The 22098-nt window shown below is 43.3% G+C and overlaps 2 pseudogenes; one reads left to right on the top strand and one right to left on the bottom strand.

The window, feature by feature from the left end:
- Positions 1–2312: 2312 nt before the first annotated feature.
- Positions 2313–4623, bottom strand: LOC128594796 (cyclic AMP-dependent transcription factor ATF-4-like; annotated as a pseudogene).
- Positions 4624–12741: 8118 nt separating this feature from the next.
- On the top strand, positions 12742–16707 carry LOC128594795 (60S ribosomal protein L36-like; annotated as a pseudogene).
- Positions 16708–22098: the final 5391 nt, after the last annotated feature.

The following is a 22098-nucleotide window of genomic DNA, read 5'->3' as shown; positions in this document are numbered from 1 at the left end:
TGCCTCTGCCTCCCAAGTAGCTGGGACTATAGGCACCCACCACAATGCGTGGCTATTTTTTGGTTGCAGCCGTCACTGTTGTTTGGCAGGCCTGGGCTGGATTTGAACCCACCAGCTCTGGTGTATGTGGCTGGTGTCTTAGCCACTTGAGCCACAGGCACCGAGCCTATTCAGGTTTTTTATATGCTATATACCCTGAACCTACTCGTGATATTATTGATACAATTCCATTAGAATTTGATAAATTATATTGAACTTAGTTGATATGTTAATGTTTTATAAAAAGAAACAAATCCAAAAAGGATGCTTTTTAAAAAAATATTTCAGCTCCACGCCTGTAGCTCAAGCAGCTAGGGCGCCAGCCACATACACCGGAGCTGGCAGATTCAAATCCAGCCCAGGCCTGTGGTCCCAGCTATTTGGGAGGCTGAGGCAAGAGAATAGCTTGAGCCCAGGAGTTGGAGATTGCTTTGAGCTGTGATTGATGTCACAGCACTCTACCCAGGGTGACAGCTTGAGACTCTGTCTCAAAAAAAAAAAAAAAGAAGAAGAGCAGGAAAGCAGAAATGACATGGGAAATATGGAAACGCAAGTGAGAGGGAGACATGGGGGGCAGGTGTCCAGTTGCCTCAGTATCTGACTGTGTTTCAGTTCCAGGTAAGTTTCAGTTCTTGTGGTTGTTAACAGCCCCCACTTTCTTTGAGGTAAGTTGAGTGATTCTTGGGACCTTGAACTTTAAAGAGATCAAGTAAGCCGTAAGGTCTCCTAATCCATTAGACATTTGAGTGTAAGAGCCCAAAAGATGGACTGTATAGGGTGTCCCAAAAGTTGCCTATGAAGTCACTCGCTACACCTAGGGAAAAGGGGAAATTGTAGCTGAATGCACCTTTGTTTACAAAACATTCATTACAAAATGTTTACAAAATATTCTCTATGTGTTTTCCACCTCTTTATAAAATTTCATAATGAATATTTTGTAAATAAAGGTATATTTAGGTATAATTTCCCATTTTCCCTATGTATGGTAACTGACTTCATGAACAGCTTTTGGGACACCTTGTATTTTAAACTAAATGATTAGCTTTGAAGTAAATACAAGTTTGTTTTTGTTGTTGTTTTTGAGACAGAGTCTCACTTTGTCACCCTGGGTAGAGTGCATGGAATTTCTTCAAGTCCTCCAGCCTTGTAGGGTCACCCTTACCTTTAATGACCAAATTAAAAGGCTAAACGTCCATCCCATATAATATGAGGGCACCTCCATCTGGTTTATTTGGGGGCAAAAAGGGGTATGTCTCACAATTTCTCCTAAGTAGTTTACTCTGTAGCTTGTTCCTCCACTCTGGCTCTGCAGCTTAGCAAGAATTCAGCTGTGTTCTCATCCCTAGTCGGATCCTACTTTGTGGAGGATGTCAGTAGCACTCCATGAAGGAACTGAGAGGCCAGGGAAGACAATAGTATAAAATGCATCGACTGCTACTCTGTAGCTGCCAGGATTGCCAGATAAAACACAGCTGCCCAGGCAGCGCCTGTGGCTCAGTGAGTAGGGCACCGGCCCCATATACCGAGGGTAGGGGGTTCAAACCCGGCCCCGGCCAAACTACAACAACAACAAAAAAAAATAGCTGGGCATTGTGGCAGGCATCTGTAGTCCCAGCTACTTGGGAGGCTGAGGCAAGAGAATCGCCTAAACCCAGGAGTTGGAGGTTGCTGTGAGTAATGTGATGTCATGGCACTCTACCGAGGGCGATAAAATGAGACTCTGTCTCTACGGAAAAAAAAAAAAAAAAACACAGCTGCCCATTAAATTTGACTTTCAGATAAATAGTAAAATCATTTTTTAATATAGCCCACATATTGCCTGGGACATACTTACACTAAAAATTATTTTTACTGGTCTGGGTGCCTGTAGCTCAATGGTTAGAGCCACCAGCATTGGGGCTGGTAGGTTTGAACCGGGCCTAGGCCTGCTAAACAAACAAACAAACAAAAATTACTTTTATTGCTAATTCTGGCAACCCTAGCAGTGGCCCCCTTTTGTTAAATTCTTGATTTTTGGCTCACACTGAGAGGAGAAGCAGGACCCTTCCTGCCAATGGATAATCCACCAAAAACACTGCCATTTTAAATAACATTTCCTCCCTCAACAGCAATGTTTTCCTTCCTATAATTCATGTATTATAGTGGTTTCTACACAATAAACTTCTCATAAAACAAAATAAACTTTTTTTTTCCACTACAAAATAATTTATTGTAGCACAGAGCTTCAGCACTGGAGACTACGCACAAGCACACAACACTCCTGACTGCCCTCACTAGGGGACCCTTTTCTTCCCCCTTGCTTTGCGGAACTCTTCAACCAAATCTTTCAGGTACAGGATCTCCTTGGCCAGGGAACCTGCCTTCTCTTTCAGGGCCTCATTCTTCTTTTCCAGTTCTTTGTATTCACCAGCAAGGGCTTCCTGCTCTGCTCTCTTCTGGTGGTACCGAGTGGCTGCAGTCTTGTTTTGCTCCATTTTTTTCAGCTTCTTATCCAGCTTCTCACCCTTTACTGTTGCTGCTACTATTTTCTCTCCAGGAGGGTCGTAGTAAAGTTGGGGGCGGACAGAGGACACCTGGAGATGGCAGGCTCCTATTTGGAGAGCCCCTGGAGGTAGAGGGGCTAAGCTGGGGAGAGCCCAGATAGGACTCCGGGCTCATACAAATGCCACTGTCATTATCTGAGGGGGTGTCTTCCTCCTTTACACACTGAGGCATCATAATAATGTAAGCAGTAGAGTCTGGCTTTCTATCTCCTCCAGAGATATCCACTTCGCTGCCCAGCTCTAAACTAAAGGAATGATCTGGAGTAGAGGACAGAACCCCTGGGGATAAGGGAAGAGATTGCAGGAAGGTGAAGGGGGCAATCTGATTGGGTTTTGTTAAACTTTCTGGGAGATGGCCAATTGGGTTCACTGTGGGACTCTTTATTAGTCTCCTGGACTAGGGGGGGAAAGACATCACACGTGTCATCCAACGTGGCCAAAAGCTCATCTGGCATGATTTCCAGGTCATCCATACCCAACAGGGCATCAAAGTCAAACTCCTTCAGATCCATTTTCTCCAACATCCAATCTGTCCCAGAGAAGGCATCCTCCTTGCCATTGTTAGTGGCACTGACCAACCCATCCACAGCCAGCCATTCTGAGAAGCCCACCTTAGCCTTGTCACTGGAGCACCCATGAGGTTTGAAGTGCTTGGCCACCTACAGGTAATCATCTAAGAGATCTAGCCTTTCTTCAGCCCCCTAACCCTACTGGTCGAAGGGGGACATGAAGTTCCCCACCAACAACTCACTGCTCTGGAAGGTCATCTCGGTCACGTTGTGGGGCTTTGCTGAAATCCAGGAATGTACTTAATTCGCAGGTGTCTTTGTTGGTTACAGCAGTGCTGCTGCTGGAGGCTGTGAGAAGCGCCACGGCTTAGGCCGCTGAGGGTTGCCCCTGCAGAGCCTGGTGCTGCTGCTGCCTGCAAAGGCCAACGCTGCTGGGGGCACTACTGCCTCTAATACGCCATGGGGCCGTGGACCCTGCCAGAGGGGGGGAGGAAAAGACGACTGCGGAGGAACCACATTTACAGGCCCAAAATAAACTTCTTTTTTTTTTTTTTTTTAGAGACAGAGTCTCACTTTGTCACCCTTGGTAGAGTGCCATGGCATCACAGCTCACAGCAAACTCCAGCTCTTGGGCTTAGGTGATTCTCTTGCCTCAGCCTCCAGAATAGCTGAGACTATAGGCGCTCACCACAATGCCTGGCTACAAAATAAGCTTATTGAAGTCAAGAATCTTTTCATATTCTTTCATTGGTTGTCTGGATCTTGGAGGCATTTTTCTAGAACTGACTATCTGCTTGCTATAGTGGCATTTCAGGAATTCAAAACCGGCAACAGCCCCAGAAATCTAAAAGCAGATAAAAAGAGTCAGAAGAAAATGCCTTGGGCATGTATAATAGCAAATCCAAGCACTTTTTCTGACTTGCTAATGAGCCATGGATTTTATAATTTTGGCCTTGCACATATGTTTCCAAATATCTCTTCGTATCTTCCAGGGAATACTTGGCTGGGTTTTACATGAGGTGCATCAAACATTATTAGGAGCATGGGTTACCTCTAGAAGTCACTCTTTTAAGATAGCTTGCCAGAGGAGTAATTCTTTCCTTAAAACAAAATAGGTAGTGACTTCACCTGATGGGCATTATTTCACTTTTTCATTTGTTTTGTTTTGTTTTTTGTAGAGACAGAGTCTCACTTTATGGCCCTCGGTAGAGTGCCGTGGCGTCACACAGCTCACAGCAACCTCCAACTCTTGGGCTTCAGCAATTCTCTTGCCTCAGCCTCCCGAGCAGCTGGGACTACAGGCGCCCGCCACAACGCCCGGCTATTTTTTTGTTGCAGTTTGGCCGGGGCTGGGTTTGAACCCGCCGCCCTCGGCATATGGGGACGGCGCCCTACTCACTGAGCCACAGGCGCCGCCCTATTTCACTTTTGCAAACACATTTACATACCATCTGTAAAATGTGAAAGTAGCAAACTGGCCAAAAGTTAACGTCTTGTGAATTACGCAGACTCACTGTCCAGTTTCTGCACATTGTGCTTTCCTGATAGCTCCTCTGGAAGCCAGAAAGATGGTGAATTAGATTATAAGGGTTAATTAAAAACCACAAAATGCACATAGGATAAGAAACAAAAGGCATTGTTCTCAATAGCACCCATGTTCCAGGTGCCAGTAGTCAGGTATCCAGCATAACAATTGTTTCCATAAGGAAGGAAATTAATCGTATCCATGGAGGTGCTCTGTCCTTTCCCGTGATGATAGTATCAAGAGTGGGTGTGGTCTGACTCCTTTCAACACTCATCTAGAGACAAGAAAATCTTCTCAAATTAATTTGTGGAAGTCTAAGCTTTCAGAAAACTTCAATTATTTCATTGAAAGTGTGTGTGTGTTGTGTGTGTGTGTATTCAGTAATAGCATTTTTTTTTTTAAGGGACAGGAATTGGCTCTATCACCCAGACTGGAGTGCAGTAGTCAATCACAGCTCACTGCAACTTTGAACTCCTGGGCTCAAGTGATCCTCCTGCCTCAACCTCCCAAGTAGGGACTACAGGCATGTGCTACCATGCTTGGCTAATTTTTTAGTTTTTTGTAAAGACACTCACTATATTGACCAGACTGATCTTGAATTCCTGGTTTTATGGAGTCCTCCTGCCTTGGCCTTGCAAAGCAAAGTGCTGGGGTTTCAGGCATGAGCCAACCCACCTGGCCAGTAATAGCATTTTTGAAAACAAGATAATATGCACACACAATAAAAAATTCAAAAGGTGTATTCAAGTAGGTGGGAGGGCAGTGAAGGAGATAGGTAAATTCACATCTAACAGGTACATTGTACACTTGTTGGGTAAAGACTTAAAATTTTGTCTTAAAATATACAACAGCAGGGCGATGCCTGTGGCTCAATGGGTAGGGCGCCGGCCCCATATACCGAGGGTGGTGGGTTCCAACCCAACCTGGCCAAACTGCGACAAAAAAATAGCTGGGAGTTGGGCGGCGCCTGTGGCTCAGTGAGTAGGGCGCCGGCCCCTTATGCCGAGGGTGGCGGGTTCGAACCCAGCCCCGGCCAAACTGCAACAAAAAAAATAGCCGGGCGTTGTGGCGGGCGCCTGTAGTCCCAGCTGCTCGGGAGGCTGAGGCAAGAGAATCGCGTAAGCCCAAGAGTTAGAGGTTGCTGTGAGCCGTGTGACGCCACGGCACTCTACCCGAGGGCGGTACAGTGACACTCTGTCTCCACAAAAAAAAAAAAAAAAAAAAATAGCTGGGAGTTGTGGCAGGTACCTATAATCCCAGCTACTCGGGAGGCTAAGGCAAGAGAATTGCCTAAGCCCAGGAGTTGGAGGTTGCTGTGAGCTGTGTGATGCCACAGCACTTTACCGAGGGCCATAAAGTGAGACTCTGTCTCTACAAAAAAAAAAAAAAAAAAAACAGCAAACTATGTAACCAAAACATGTGTAACCCTGTAATATTCTGAATTGCTTTTTTAAGTTATAAAGGGAAAAGTAAATCTTCCTTCCATACTGTCCCCCAGTTTTCCAATGCACTGGTGTCACCAATTTGTACATTTGTCTGGATATATTCTCTGTCTGTACAAGCATGTTCTTATATGATGTCCTAAAACATATTTATATATATACATATAGTACTATTATACGCATTCCTTTTTCAATTTCTTCTTAAATCTTTTATTTCAAAATTACCATGTAAATAAAATAAAAATATATAATCTTATTTTTTCATTTAACAATATGTCTTTGAAAGCATTTCATATTAGTGCATAATATTCAAAATTTATACTATATGGATATATAACTAACCAGTCCTGATATTGACGGATTTTTACTTTTGCAATAGTAGAATCTTTTGCAATTGTTTTACCCTTTTAGAAAGATGAATTTATTTATCACTGAGATATTCAACTGTTATTTATTGAACACATACTAGGTCTAATATAGTATGCCTACCCTCTGTAAACAATAATGAAACTAGGGCGGCGCCTGTGGCTCAGTCGGTAAGGCGCCGGCCCCATATACCGAGGGTGGCGTGTTCAAACCCGGCCCCGGCCGAACTGCAACAAAAAAATAGCTGGGCGTTGTGGCGGGCGCCTGTAGTCCCAGCTACTTGGGAGGCTGAGGCAAGAGAATCGCTTAAGCCCAGGAGTTGGAGGTTGCTGTGAGCTGTGTGATGCCATGGCACTCTACCGAGGGCAATAAACTGAAACTCTGTCTCTACAAAAAAAAAACAATAATGAAACTAAGTATATTCCTATATAACTCCTCAACTCCAAATTATTTGGTTATTTTTCGTATGTGTGCTATGGGATTTGTATTGTCTATGCCACTTTTATAACTACAGATTCTTTATCTATTAAAACACGAATCTTGGCCAGGTGCAGTGGCTCATGCATATAATCCCAACACTTTGGGGGGTGAGGTGGGAGGATCACTTGAGGCCTGGAGTTTGAGAACAGCCTGGTCAATATAGTGAGACATTGTCTGTACAGAATCTTTTTTTTTTTTTTTTTTTTTTTTTTTTTTTGTAGAGACAGAGTCTCACTTTATGGCCCTCGGTAGAGTGCCGTGGCCTCACACAGCTCACAGCAACCTCCAGCTCCTGGGCTTAAGCGATTCTCTTGCCTCAGCCTCCCGAGTAGCTGGGACTACAGGCGCCCACCACAACGCCCGGCTATTTTTTGGTTTTGCAGTTTGGCCGGGGCCGGGTTTGAACCCGCCACCCTCGGTATATGGGGCCGGCGCCTTACCGACTGAGCCACAGGCGCCGCCCAACAGAATCTTTTTTTAAATTATTCAAGCATGGTGGTGTGCACCTGTAGTCCCAACAACCTGGGAGGCTGAGGTGGGAGAATTGTCTGAGCCCTGGCATTTGAGGTTCCACTAAGCTATGATTGGGCCACTGTACCCTCCCTACCCTAGGCCACAGAGTAAAACCCTGTCTCAAAAAAAAAAAAGAAAGAAAATTCGGGCAGCGCCTGTGGCTCAAAGGAGTAGGGCAACAGCCCCATATGCCAGAGGTGGCGGGTTCAAACCCAGCCCCAGCCAAAAACTTCAAAAAAAAAAAAAATCCACAAATCTTCCTCCCAAATTTGCTCTACGATGGCAAAATTAGAATTCCATGATGCTGGGCTGGGCGCAGTGGCTCACGCCTTTAATCCTGGCACTCTGGGAGGCTGGTGGATGGCCTGAGCTCTTAAGTTTGAGACCAGCCTAAGCAAAAGCGAGACCTCGCCTCTAAAAGTAGCTGGGCATTGTGGCAGACACCTGTAATCCCAGCTACTTGGGAGAGTGAAGCAAGAGAATCATTTGAGCCCAGGAGTCTGAGGTTACTGTGAGCTATGACACAATGGCACTCTAAGGGGGCAATAAAATGAGACTGTGTTTCAAAACAAACAAACAAAAAAATTCCTTGATTCTGAATCTTTAATCTATCACTTTGGGGACTACATACCAATTTTCTCTGCAAAGATACACCTGTACTTAATGATAGAATCACAGAATTTCAGAGGTAGAGAAGAACTTTATGATCAGAGAGACCAGCCTCTTCATTTTATCAATGAGGAATGTAAAGCCATCGTCATGTTCTGGCTTATTTTTCTGACACGAAGTTGGTTCAACCTACCTCCCCACCCCCTATTTAAAAATCAAAACTGTGGGGCAGCGCCTGTGGCTCAGTCGGTAAGGCGCTGGCCCCATATCCCGAGGGTGGCCGGTTCAAACCCAGCCCCGGCCAAAACTGCAACCAAAAAAATAGCTGGGCGTTGTGGCGGGCGCCTGTAGTCCCAGCTACTCAGGAGGCTGAGGCAAGAGAATCGCTTAAGCCCAGGAGTTGGAGGTTGCTGTGAGCCGTGTGACACCACGGCACTCTACCCGAGGGCGGTACAGTGAGACTCTGTCTCTACAAAAAAAAAAAAAAAAAATCAAAACTGTGACTTTCACTCGTAGCCATGATGAAATAACAGGAACCTAATTCACCTTCTACCTTAACCAACTGAAAAAAGGATGAATTACATAGACAACGGTTTTTGGAGGTTGGACAACACACAACCCTGGGATGATGATCTCTCCAAGAAGAGAAACAAATGAGGTGAACCTATAATTGTCTCCAGTGTACCTCCTGGAAAGGCTACAGGCTACACCACAGGCAAGGAAACCCCCCAAAATCCTGGCAGTTTTCTTGAATTGAAGAGACAAAGGTGAGAATTCAGGGAGGCCTAGGTCTGAATGTGCAGGTAACAGGCACTCAACAACTGTTGTTAACTGTGTCTGTTGCCAGCTTGAACTTGGAGAGAGTGTTGGAGATTTGCACAGGTTTCCCCTTCAGTCTTCAGCGGAGTAACTGCAAGCACACCTGTGTGAGGAAAGTACCCGAGACCAGAGATAGAGAAACTTGATTGGAAAAATTACTGCCAATCATACAGGAATGGAAATAGTTCACATTTCGGACAGACCAAATGGGAAAACACTGTGATATACTGGGCATTAGGCTGAGGGGTCATAAAGGTATGGCCTCAGAAAGAGGCCACATTAGCCCTAGACCAAAGGTTGCTCTGCTTCTTCCTAAGTTCAAATGCAAGCCTCAGAAGAATCAAACTATTTCCAAATAACTTAAATTATGTACCAAAACATAACTCAAAAATGCATATTGAAAGGAATATAAAAAAAAAAGAACAAAAACTCAGTCTCCAACAATGTGAAATTCACAGTACTTGAAATCCAATAAAAAGTTACTAGGTATAAAAAAAATTACTAGGTATACAAATAATCAGGAAAGTATGACCCATAATAAGAAAAAAAAAAAAAGAATCAATAGAAACAGATCAAGGCTCGGTGCCTATAGTTCAAGCGGCTAAGGCGCCAGCCACATACACCAGAGTCGGAGAGTTTGAATCCAGCCTAGGCCTGCCAAACAAGGAAAACTACAACCAAAAAAAATAGCCGAGTGTTGTGGTGGGTGCCTATAGTCCCAGCTACATGGGAGGCTGAGGCAAGAGAATTGCTTAAGCCCAGGAGTTGGAGGTTGCTGTGAGCTGTTGGCACTCTACCCAGGGCAACAGCTTGAGGCTCTGTCTCAAAAAAAAAAAAAGAAAGAAAGAAAGAAACAGATCCAGATGTTCCACAAGCGATAAAATTAGTAGACAAAAACATTAAAACAGCAATTATAACTATGCTCCGTATGTTCAAGGAAGTAGAGAAAGATGTGAGTATGTTAAGGGGGAAAAAAAAGGTGTTTTTTTTTTTTTTTTTCAAAAAGATCCAAGTTCAACTTTTTAAGATGAAAAATATAATAAATGAGATGAAAACTCAGAATTAGGATGGGTATTATAATTTTTGTCATTAACTTCACAAATGTAAAAATTATATTTTTTATTGGACCTAAAATGTGTCCTTTTTATATAAAAACCTCAAAGCCACATATAAATGTGCATCACAACTATCAATATAGAGTAGGGTTTGCATAGTAAAAATACATTGGCTGCACTTGCTATTGGTATTTATAAAGAATAGAAGCAGCACACAGCATTTTTCTGTATGCAAAACATGGTAAGCCAAGCAAAGCTTCTATTCAGAAGAGTTCAAAGTCCAATGAAAAATAAAAAATTGGGGTCAGTATACATGCAGAAATTAAGGAAAAAATATTTTTATATACACTACTCAGGATATATAAAAAGGTAGTGATTTTAAAACTCTTTACAAGATCAATGACGGAGGTATTCCCGACAATTTGTTGGTAAGCTGCAGTCACAACTCTAACCTAAGGACTGTAGGTAAGGAGAAAGGGACATCAAGGAGGAAACAGAAGTAGGACCAAAAAAGAAATTCTTAGGAAAAGTAGGAACATTTTAAAATGTGAGGACTATGGTTTATGAATATATAACACTCTGACAGACACCAAGAAGGTGCTAACAGGAAAAATACAGTTAAATTCAACCAACAGTTGTTGAGTGTTTGTTACTTGCAAGACACTGTAAGAAATGAAACACTATCTCTTCATTCAGAGGCACAAGATGTGATGCAAGAAATGGATCCAGATACATAAATAACTGTAAGTCACATCCATAGCTGCAACAGTTTCAAATCCAGCCCGGGCCAGCTAAAACAACTATTACAACTGCAACAACAAAAATAGCTGGACATTGTGGCAGGCGCCTGTAGTCCCAGCTACTTGGGAGGCTGAGGCATGAGAATCACTTAAGCCCAAGAGTTTGAGGTTGCTGTGAGCTGTGATGCCATAGCACTCTACTGAGGGCGACAAAGTGAGACTCTGTCTCAAAAAAAAAAAAAAAAAGAGAAGAAGTTCTTAGAATTGGGAACATATGAATTTGAATTAGACCACACTGAAATAAGGTGCTGCAGAGTATTCAGCCTGAAATGGTCAGCAAAGAGCTAGAAATTTGGGTCTATGTGCTAGGAATGAGGTAAGGCCTGAAGATAAAAGTAGATATTCTACATCTGTGGGGCTCATTCTTACTGGGAATCATCTGAGGAGCATTTAACAAAATAGATGCCAAGGCCCAACTCCAGATCAATTAGATAAGATTTCTGGGTGATGCCAGAAATCAGTCATAATTGGTATGTATTTAATCAGATTTAATGGGATTTAATCTGAGTTTGTATTTTCAAAGAGTTTTCTATGTAATTCTTAGATGCATCCCGATTAAGAAGCACTAATCCTGAGCAAAACAGAAGCAACTAAGAACGAACATTTGGGGATACCAGTATTTACAAGAAGGCACTGGCTGGTACACTAGTTTGTTCCTATAATCCTAGCACTCCAGGAGGTTTAGGCAAGAGGATCACTTGAGCTCAGGAGTTCCAGATCTACCTGAAGCAAGAGCAAGACCTCACCTCTACTAAAAATAGAAAAATTAAGTAGGTATTATGGCGGGTGACTGTAGTCCCAGGTACTCGAGAGGCTAAAGCAGGAGGATCGCTCGAACCCAGGAGTTTGAAGTTGGGCAACACAGTGAGACTCTTGTTTAAAAAAAAAAAAATTAAATTAAAAAATAAAAGAAGGTACTAACAGGAAGACGACAGAAAGCACAAATAATAAAGAGTGGCAGACAGGCCAGAGTGGCACACACACTGACAGCCAAGGCAGATGGATTGCTTGAGCTTAGGAGTTCAAGACCCCCTGAGAAAGAGAGAGACCCCCCATATCCTATTTAAAATAGAAAAACTAGCCGGGCATCATGATAGGCATCTGTAGTCCTAGCTACTTGGGAGGCTAAGGCAAGAGGACCACCTGAGCCCGAGAGTTTGAGGTTGCTGTGAACTATGATGTCACAGCAGTCTACCAAGGATGACAAAGTGAGACTCTGTCTCAAAAAAAAGAAAGAGAGAGAGAGAGGAAGGAAGGAAGAGAAAAGAGTGGCAGATAAATGTAGAAAGGAGAATTTTTTTTTTTCTTTTGAGACAGAGTCTCCAGCTGTCACCCTGGGTAGAATACTGTGGTGTTATAGCTCACAGCAACCTCCAACTCTTGGGCTCAAGCAATCCTCTCACCTCAGTCTTTCTATTTTGAGTAGAGATGGGGTCTCGCTTTTGCTCAGACTGGTCTCAAACTCATGAGCTCTAGCAACCCAACTGACTTGGCCTCCCAGAGTGCTAGGATTACAGGCGTGAGCCACCATGCCCAGAAAGGAGAATTTTATCCAAGGAGTGGATGCCACGGGGATGTAAAAGAGGACTGAGAAGAGTCCCCCACATTTGTTAAGAAGGAGGTCATCACTGATTTCTAGGAAAGCAGTTTCAGTAGCCACAGAAGCCAAATTGCATAAGTCGGGGAGTGGATTTTAGGTGAGGAGGGAGAGAGTGTATACTACTTTTTAAAGAAGATTGATGCAATAGGTGGGAGAAAACAGCCAGCAACTTAGAAAGAAAAGAGAGAAGGAGAGAAAGTGTTGTTGGATTTTAAGGTAAAGCATATTAGTTGACTAAGGGGAAGGAAACATTAAAGAAAGAAATAATGAAAATACACAGTAAAGAAGAAGCTACTGGAAGAGCAGGGCCCTGGGGAAGCCAGGCGTGGGTGGCGTCAGATTATCAGTGAAGTAGTCCGTCTAGGAGAGGAATACCAACAACATAAGCTTATAAAATGAGTAAGTCCAAGCCATTCTTTTCATAATCAGATGGGAGCAGAGATGATTGGTGAGAGCAAAAAAGGTAGAAAGAAAAGGGAAAAGAGGCACAGAACATTTCTCAAGAGTTTTCCATGTGCTAAGCACCAGGGTGAAATTCTACCAAGATTCCTCACTCAGTAATTAAATGTGCTTTTCAAGGAAAGATGTTGTCAGATGGAATAAGAAGCAAAAATTAGGCCTATTCTGCCCGATTTCAGCCATCTCCTCTGGTACCATTACTAATTAATGGCCCTTTAAAGCTTGGCTTGTGATTTAAGTTAAGTGCTCATTTCTAGCTGAATAGGAAAGGATTTTTGTTATGATAATATTCCCTTAGTTTAAAGGGAAGAGCTGCAGAAGATCATTTAAGAAAAAGAAAAACCTATTACTGAGAAACTCCATTACTGACGGCAAGGGGAGATGGAGCTTCAAAAAGATAGTATTTAATAATCTAAGTTAATGGCAATCAATAAATATATAGAAAGTAGATTTAACCTGCATTTTTTTTTTTGAGACACAGTCTCACTTTGTCACCCTCTGTAGAGTACTGTAGCATCATAGCTCACAGCAACCTCCAACTCTTGGAGTCAAGAGACTCTCTAGCCTCAACCTCCCGAGTAGCTGGGACTATAGGCACCCACCACAGCACCCAGCTATTTTTAGAGACAAGGTCTTGCTCTAGCTCCGGCTGGTCTCGAACCTGTGAGCTCAGGCAATATACCTGCCTCAGCCTCCCAGAGTGCTAGGATTACAGGCGTGAGCCATGGTGCCTGGCCTTAACCTGAATATTTTTAAGTTGCTCTTTTAGATGTAAAAAAAAATGTTAATTTTAGATCACAAATCCATCTGGGGCTAGGACAGTATCTCCCCTTTCCACGATGCCTGGGCCAGTGTAGGCTCAGTGGCTGTCAGCTGAGGACTGAGCACCTACATGGCCTGACCCTCCCATAACGTCTGTGCCATGTGGTACAGACAAGCAGAACATCAAACTAGAGGGCTTCCAATTTTCCAGATGGTACATGGGAAACTTGTGACATCAGCTGTCCTTTTCTCTGGGAAACTCTTTCTAAAATTGGGCTCGGTAAATTCAGAAGTAGCTGCCAAGGGTTTCCTTCATCACCGTCCAAGCAAACCAAGTAGGGAGTGGCACTAGCTGTAAGGAAAGGCAGGAAACCTGACCCTGCCTGAATGTGCCTTAGGGGACTTCAAATGGATGATTCTTTAGGCTGAAATCCAATGGTAATAGAAGTGGAGGTGATCTTGCAGAAGGCTGGGAAAGGCTTAGATGACATCTGGGTAGCATACCTACCTGGCTCTCCACAGCTTGAATCCTGAGCTGCTATAAATTGTCTCTAAAGCTGCCATTAGACCCCTTGGCATAGGCTGCTGAGCTAGCCCTCTAAAAGACTCTATCATTCTATTTCTAGCCCATTTATTATTTATGGCTTGCCTATTGCTACGGTTTGAATGTGTCTCCTCCAAAATTCATGTTGAAACTTAATCCCTATTGTGGTGGTAGTTAGAGGTGGAGCCTTTTAGGAAGTGATTAAGCCATAAGGGTGGAGCCCTCCTGAATGGATTATTCCCTATAAAAAGGCTGGAGGGAAGTGTCCCAGGCCTTTTTAGTCCTTTTGCCTTCCTCCCCCTTCTGCAAGGGAGCACTCGCCAGACACTGAGTGCCAGTGCCTTGATCTTGGACTTCTCAGACTCCAGAACTACCAGAAATAAATTTCAATTGTTTATAAATTACCCAGCATGTGGCATTTTGTTACAGCCACATAGACACTTACTTACAGAAAACAGATTTGAGATGATCAAGCCTCCCTTTTTTGAAGCCAGCATGCAACCTTTAAGTTCTGTGAAGACCGGATCCTGGTTTATATCACTCAATGACAAGGATCTCAGCTCCAAGCACAGAGCCTGGCATGTGAGGTAGTACTTACAAGGTATTTACTGAATATTTGAACTGTATTTATATGATGCTGCTTTCTTATGACTCTTGTGATGTTATTTTTATTTGTTTAAAAACTTTCTTGGCTCAGTACTGTAGGTCAGCAGCAAGGGTGCTGGCCACATATACGGGGGCTGGAGGGTTCGAACCTGGCCCAGGCCTGCTAAACAACAATGACAAATGCAACAAAAAAATAGCCAGGCATTGTGGTGGGCACTGGTAGTCACAGCTACTTGGGAGGCTGAGGCAAGAGTTTGAGGTTGTTGTGAGCTGTGATGCCATGGCACCCTAACAAGGGCAACATAAGGAGACTCTGTCTCAAAAAATAACATAAAATAAAATAAAAACTTTCTTGTACTAGCCTGAGCAAGAGCAAGACCCTGTCTCTACTAAAACTAGGAAAATCAGCAGGGCACTGTGGTGCATGCCTGCAGCCACTGCTGCATGGGAGGCTGAGGCAAGAGTATCTCCTGAGCCCAAGAGTTTGAGGTTGCTGTGAGCTATGATGCTACAGCACTCTACCAAGGGCAACAAACAAACAAAAAACACTCTTGTGAAGTTTTTTCTTTTATGTTTTTAAAAATATTGCCCTATTTGTTTGTGATTTTTTTGAGACAGGGTCTCACTATGTTGCCCCGGCTGGTCTCAAACTCCTGGACAAAATCCATTCTCCCTCTGCAGCCTCCTGAGTAGTGAGATAACATGCCAGCATGCCTGCCCAGTTCTTTTTCATTATTCTTTACATGAAATAGTCAAAGGAAAAATTTGATGCTTGGGGGCAGTGCCTGTGGCTCAAGGAGTAGGGCGCCAGTCCCATATGCCGGAGGTGGTGGGTTCAAACCCAGCCCCGGCCAAAAACCAAAAAAAAAAAGAAAAATTTGATGCTATAAGGAAGAGTCATTAAGTAGATACACAAATGTTTCTCCAATCTCCCAGTTGACTTACTTTATTTTATTTTATTGAGACAGGTCTTGCTATAGCTCAGGCTGGTCTTGAACCTGTGAGCTCAGGCAGTCCACCTGACTTGGCCTCCCACAGTTACAGGCATGAGCTACACTCTGGACAGTGAACTTATTTTACCTACAGTGTTCTAACAGTAATGCTCCGAGGGGGTATTAATTTGAAACCTTAGGACTTTCATTCCTCTGCTTCTAAAATAAATAACTTTAGGATGAAATTTGTTATGGCTTGAAGGCTTTAAGGGGAGACATCACCAGGCATTTATTTTCTGCGTTTCTTTTTTTAAAGGTTTTTGTTGTTGTTTGTTTGTTTTTATTGTTTGGGATTCATTGAGGGCACAAAGAATCGGGTTACACGGATTGCATTTGTCAGATAAAGTCCCTCTTATAATTGTGTCCCACCCCCAAGAGGTGTTTATCCTCCATTTCCTCCTAGAGTTTTATTTGTCTTATTCTAAAACAGGGGTCCTCAAACTTTTTAAACAGGGGGCCAGTTCACTGTCCCTCAGACTGTTGGAGGGCCAAACTATATTTAAAAACAAACAAAACTATGAACAAATTCCTATGCACACTGCACATATCTTATTTTGAAGTAAAAAAACAAAACGGGAACAAATACAATCACACCGCCTCATGTGGCCCCGGCCGTAGTTTGAGGACCCCTGTTCTAAAAGTTTAAAATAATGACGGCAGCCATTGGAGTTTCCTGCTGTTGTTGCAGTCGTGGCTCTGCGCTACCCCATGGCCGTGGGTCTCAACAAGGGCCACAAGGTGACCAAGAACGTGAGCAAACCGAGGCACAGCCGCGCCGTGGGCGCTTAACCAAACACATAAAATTCGTGCGGGACATGATCCGAGAAGTGTGTGGCTTTGCCCCGTATGAGCGGCGTGCCATGGAGCTGCTCAAGGTCTCCAAGGTCAAACGGGCCCTCAAGTTCATCAAGAAAAGAGTGGGGACACACATCCGTGCTAAAAAGAAGTGGGAAGAGCTGAGCAACGTCCTGGCTGCCATGAGGAAAGCAGCTGCCAAGAAGGACTGAAACCCCCTTCCCTCTGTGCACAATAAAACCTTTATAGATAAAAAATAAAATAATGACAAAATCACTACTAGAACCCACACCTTTGGCTTTATTGCACATCTCATCCTGCTTAACTGTTAGCCACTGGCCCTACATTCTCAGTAGCTGAGATTATGGAAGACCGGCTTGAAACAAGCGTCAGCTATGTCTTAACCTTTCTTAGCAGCTCCCCTTTTTTTTTTTTTTTTTTTTTGGCCGGGGCTGGGTTTGAACCCACCACCTCTGGCATATGGGACTGGCGCCCTACTCCTTGAGCCACAGGAGCCGCCCAGTAGCTTCCCTTCTTAATTCATGATCACAGCAGCTTGATAGAGTGACTCCTAAAGTATAATAACAAGAATAGTAAGGTTAATTTTATATAGGATCTTTCGTGCATTTAGCTCCGTTACAAAATGCTTGGCCAGCTTAAGAATTGTAGAATTACAGTGCAGTGTTACTGAATTAAATAATAAGTAACAGCTGATACTAATAATTAGCTTAATTTATGGCCCAGCAGAACTGTCACAACTGAGGTGGCTCTCCACCGCCCCTCATTTTTCTCTTTTCCTTCTCCCTCCTCCTTTGGCACCAGCAACCAAGGGAAGTGCTGAGATTGTCATATGACTCATCGTAGAGTCAAGTCACTTCTTACACTCTGTGGCTTTATAACCTTATTAGATCAAGAATTTCCAACCTTTTTGAAGTTGCATCACCTCATCATTGTTTAATTTCACAACTGCTTCTCCTGATGTCATGCATTTGGTGGGACAAGCACACCAGGATAGATTCAAATCTCTTGAGAACTTGCAACAGCCTCGAAAAGGCTCTTGCTTTTTACAAAATAGAGGTTGACAATTCCTTGTACAGAGGGTCCTCCTCTCCACTTAAGCCAAAGGATAGATTAGAAATCAAACACATCAAGGCCATACTGGGGTCACATGGCAGAAAATGGGAATGACTTTTTCCATTGCCATGGCTTTTCCATGGACATCTGACCTCACTGATAGTTGGACAGGATTCAAGAATACTATTTCATAAACCTGATCTTAAACCCATGCACCTTGAATTTAACACAGATTCCCCTTTTTATCACACTTATTAATCACTTGCCTCCCCATTTACTGACTTTTAGCCTCTGTCCTGGAACCAGAATATGAGCTTTTCCTTCCTGACCAAACTCTCTAGGTCCACCAAAGCTGCACCTTCTGGAAGATGCACTCTTGGGAGCCACAGGGAGTTTGGACCTCAAGGCTTTTTATATTATCTGCTGTAGAATGTAGGATCATTGTCAGGGTGTCCTCTATAGTCTGACGACTCTGCCAATTTAGGATGAAATGTATCTCAATACCATTCCAAGCTGGGGCAGGGACTGAGAGCAGGAAGCAACAGTAACATTTTATGCACCTTTTATTATTGCATAAAAGTGATTAACTGACAATTTATTACTATGTTAAGACATCAAAACAATTAAAATGAACATAAAAACCTAACATTCCCAGGCTATTCCAGGCTACCGGAGACTAACTGACATATCCATCTTCTTCCCTCTCACATGAGACTCCTCACAGGAGCTCACTTTTTCCTCTAATACCTCCCTACCTAGAGGTGACAGAGGGACGCAGGTCTGAGTCCCATTAAACTTGCGGGGTGTTTTGTTTTGTTTTGTTTTTTTGTCAGGGGAAGCGATTTCTTAGTTTTCCTGAAGAAGAGTTTGTCCGCTCTGGAAAAAAAAAAAAAAAAATCAGTGCTGTTTAACTGTGGCCCAAACCAAGAGATATTTCCAGTTCCTGCCTCTAAGTCTACCACCACCATGTAGTTCTGATTTTATTTGGCTGATACTAAAATCAGGTTTACAATGTTGTAGTTTGCTCCATCTCTCTCTATCAAAACAGAAGCCTTCCTGACAACTTTCTTTGCATTCCCACTGCCCTGTAGTATCTGCTACAGAAATAATTGTGGAAAAGCATGCTAGACAAATAGAACTGGAAATGGCCTTCCGCAAAACGTTCTTTTGTTTTACCCTATGCTTTCCTGCTTTCCATAACAAATCAGACCTTTTAGATTTTTTCTTTTTTTTTTTTTTAGGCAGAATCTCACTCTATTGCCCTGGGTTGACTGCTATGGCCTCATCATAGCTCAAAGCAACCTCAAACTCCTGGACAAGAAATCCTCTGGTCAGGCGCCATGGCTTAGACCTGTAATCTCAGCACTCTGGGAGGCCGAGGTGGGTGGATTGCCCTGAGTTCACAGGTCGGAGACCAGCTTAAACAAGAGTGAGACCTGTAATCTCAGCACTCTGGGAGGCCGAGATGGGTGGATTGCACTGAGTTCACAGGTCCAAGACCAGCTTAAGCAAGAGCGAGACCTTGCCTCTAAACATAGCCGGGCATTGTGGTGGGCACCTGTAGTCCCAGCTACTCGGAATGCTTAGGCAAGAGGATTGTTTGTGCCCAAGAGTCTGAAGTTGCTGTGAGCTATGATGCCACGACACTCTACCAAGGGCGACAAAGTGAGACTCTGTCTCCAAAAATAAATAAATAAATAAATAAATAAATCCTCCTCCATCAGCCTCCCAAGTAGCTGAGACTATAGGCACACCACCACTTGAGGCTAGTTTCTCTATTTTTAGTAGAGATGGGGTCTTGCTGTTGCTCAGGTTGTTTTTTGTTTTTTTGTTGTTTTTTTTTTGAGACAAAGCTTCAAGCTGTCACCCTGGGTAGAGTGACGTGGCATCACAATTCCCTGGGCTCAAGTGATTCTCCTGCCTCCGCATCCTAAGTAGCTAGGACTACAGGTGCCTGCCACAATGCCAGCTATTTTTTGGTTGCAGCAGTCGTTGTTTGGCAGGCCCGGGCTGGATTCAAACCCACCAGCTCAGGTGTATGTGGCTGGCGCCTTAGCCACTTGAGCCACAGGCTGTTCTTGAACTCTTGAGCTCAAGCAATCCACCCTACTTGGCCTCCCACAGTGCTAGAATTGCAGGTGTGAACCCACATCTTAAATCAAAATGTGTCCCGAATCTCTATATAGGATTTAGACAACAGGCAATGTCTGACAAGTCTGAGTTGGAATACCTATAACACTACTTAGTTGCGGGTGGCGCCTGTGGCTCAAAGGAGTAGGGTGCCAGCCCCATATGCCAGAGGTGGTGGGTTCAAATCCAGCCCCAGCCAAAAACTGTAAAAAAAGAAAAAAACAACTACTTAGTTGCTGCCAGGTTCTCTGAGCCTCTCTTATCATGTACACCATGCAAACAGTCCAGTGAGAGCTGTTAGAGTTCTTGCCCCATTGTTGCTATTTATTTCCATTTCTTGATTATGGTGATTATCAGCCAGAATTGTATTGCCTACAGTATTTGCCACATGTAGCAACTAGTTTGATTATGATGACGTGAGTAGGCAGAAAATAATTCTTTGGAAATGATCAGACTATCTCTGAAATGTTCTGAGCTCATCTCAGAGGGTGTGTCTGAGGAACTAGACACATAGGGTTCTCAGACCTTATGGAGCCTTGGGACTCCTCACCTTCCACTTACCCAGTGACCTCCCTGTTCCTGAGTATTTTTATTAGCGATTTAAGAGGTTTTGTAAGCCAATTACCATGAGCAAACAACACTGATTATAAAGCAATAAACAACAGTAAACCTGCCCTGATCTAAATTCATTGCTCTGAGGCACAGATCTGCAGGGAACGGTGAGGTCTGCAACTCATAGTTGGTTAAGACTGAAGATTTATAGGCATTCTCATCCCGCTGTCTTTGGGAAGCCAGCAGCACCAACATACCAAGTCTAGAAAGGCAGAGAACCCAAACCAAGTTCACCTTCAGTCTTTCTGGGGACAGAGTTGAAAAGGAAGAAGAAAATCAGAGAAAAATTCTGTGTTTATCCAAATACCTTTTCCCCGGGATATTTGAGTATACATTACAGACAATTTCTCAGCCAGGTATATTAATAAAATCAATGGAAAAAAATCATTACTATCCAGTTAAACATGGCAGATTGAACACTCACATTTATCTCTATTCTCAAAAAACAAATTCAGCAAAGAAATTTTTAAATGACATAAACCCATAAAGCAAAAAGAACTCTAGACAAAGACACACAAATGAGAGAAATAACCAGCCTGGGCAAGAGAGCCACCCTCTCTCTCCTGGGCCAGGTGGGGTGGCTCAGGCCTGTAATCCAAGCACTCTGGGAGGCCAAGGCGGGTGGATTGCTCAAGCTCACCAAGGTGTAAGCAGGTTGAGGAGTGAGAAATGACTTAAAGGAGACCAGCCTGAGCAAAAGCAAGACCCCATCTCAAAAAACAGCCAGGCATTGTGGCGAGTGCCTTAGTCTGAGACACTTGGGAGGCTGAGGGGAGAGAATCACTTGTGCCCAAGAGTTTGAGGTGGCTGTGAATTATGACACCAGGGCACTCTACCAAGGGTAACAAAGTGAGACTGGAACAAAAGAAAAGAAAGAGAGACAGGGAGGGAGTGAGGGGGAGAGAGGGATAGGAAGGAAGGAAGGAAGGAAAGAAAGAAAGAGAGAAAAGATCAGCTAGGTATTGTGGCAGGTGCCTAAAGATCACTTCAGCCCAAGAGTTCGAAGTTGCTGTGAGCTATGACACCATACCACTCTACCGAGGGCAACAAAGTAGGACTGACTCAAGAAACAATAAAATAGTTTCAGCGCCCGTAGCACAGTGGTCCCGTGTCCGGTGGCCAGATTTAGTAAATAAAAACACAGATGCCCAGATAAATTAGCATTTCAGATAAACAATGAATACTTCCTTTTATTTAGGACATACTTATATTTTAAATGTACTTATATTTATTTGAAATTTGAATTTAATTGGACATCCTACATTTTATTGGGAATCTCTAACGCCTACTCCAAATTCTAGTTGGCTTTTTACTACCTCATTCTCATACAGAAAAGAAAGCTCAGAACCACTAGGTAAGTGAGGAAAGCCTCCAGCAGGGAAGACAGAGGCTTAAACCACTACATAGTACAAAGAAACTCTGAAGAAACAACGAAAGAAGCAGAAGAGAACTAAACAAACTGGAATTATTATCATCAGAGAGATAAAAGAAAGTTGCTCCATAAAACAAGAACAGTGTTCTATTTTTTAAAAAAGCAGAAGAGAAACAGAAAGTCAAATACCTCATGTTCTCACTTATAAGTGGGAGCTAAATAAAATGTACACATGGACACAGAGTGTGGAATAACAGACCCTGGGACTTGGAAAGGTGAGAGGGTGGGAGGGTGTAAGCAGGGTGAGGCGTGGGAGACAACTTAAGGGGCACTATTCAGAGGAAGGCTACACTAAAGACCCAGACTTCACAATTATGCACTATATTCATGTAACAATACCGCACTCATACCCCATAAATCTATAAAAATAAAAAACAGATTTTTAAAAAATG

Source organism: Nycticebus coucang, chromosome 9 (genome assembly GCF_027406575.1).
Source record: "Nycticebus coucang isolate mNycCou1 chromosome 9, mNycCou1.pri, whole genome shotgun sequence".
Taxonomy (NCBI): domain Eukaryota; kingdom Metazoa; phylum Chordata; class Mammalia; order Primates; family Lorisidae; genus Nycticebus; species Nycticebus coucang.
The sequence above is the reverse complement of the archived record's forward strand: the minus strand, read 5'-3'. Positions and strand labels throughout refer to the sequence as shown.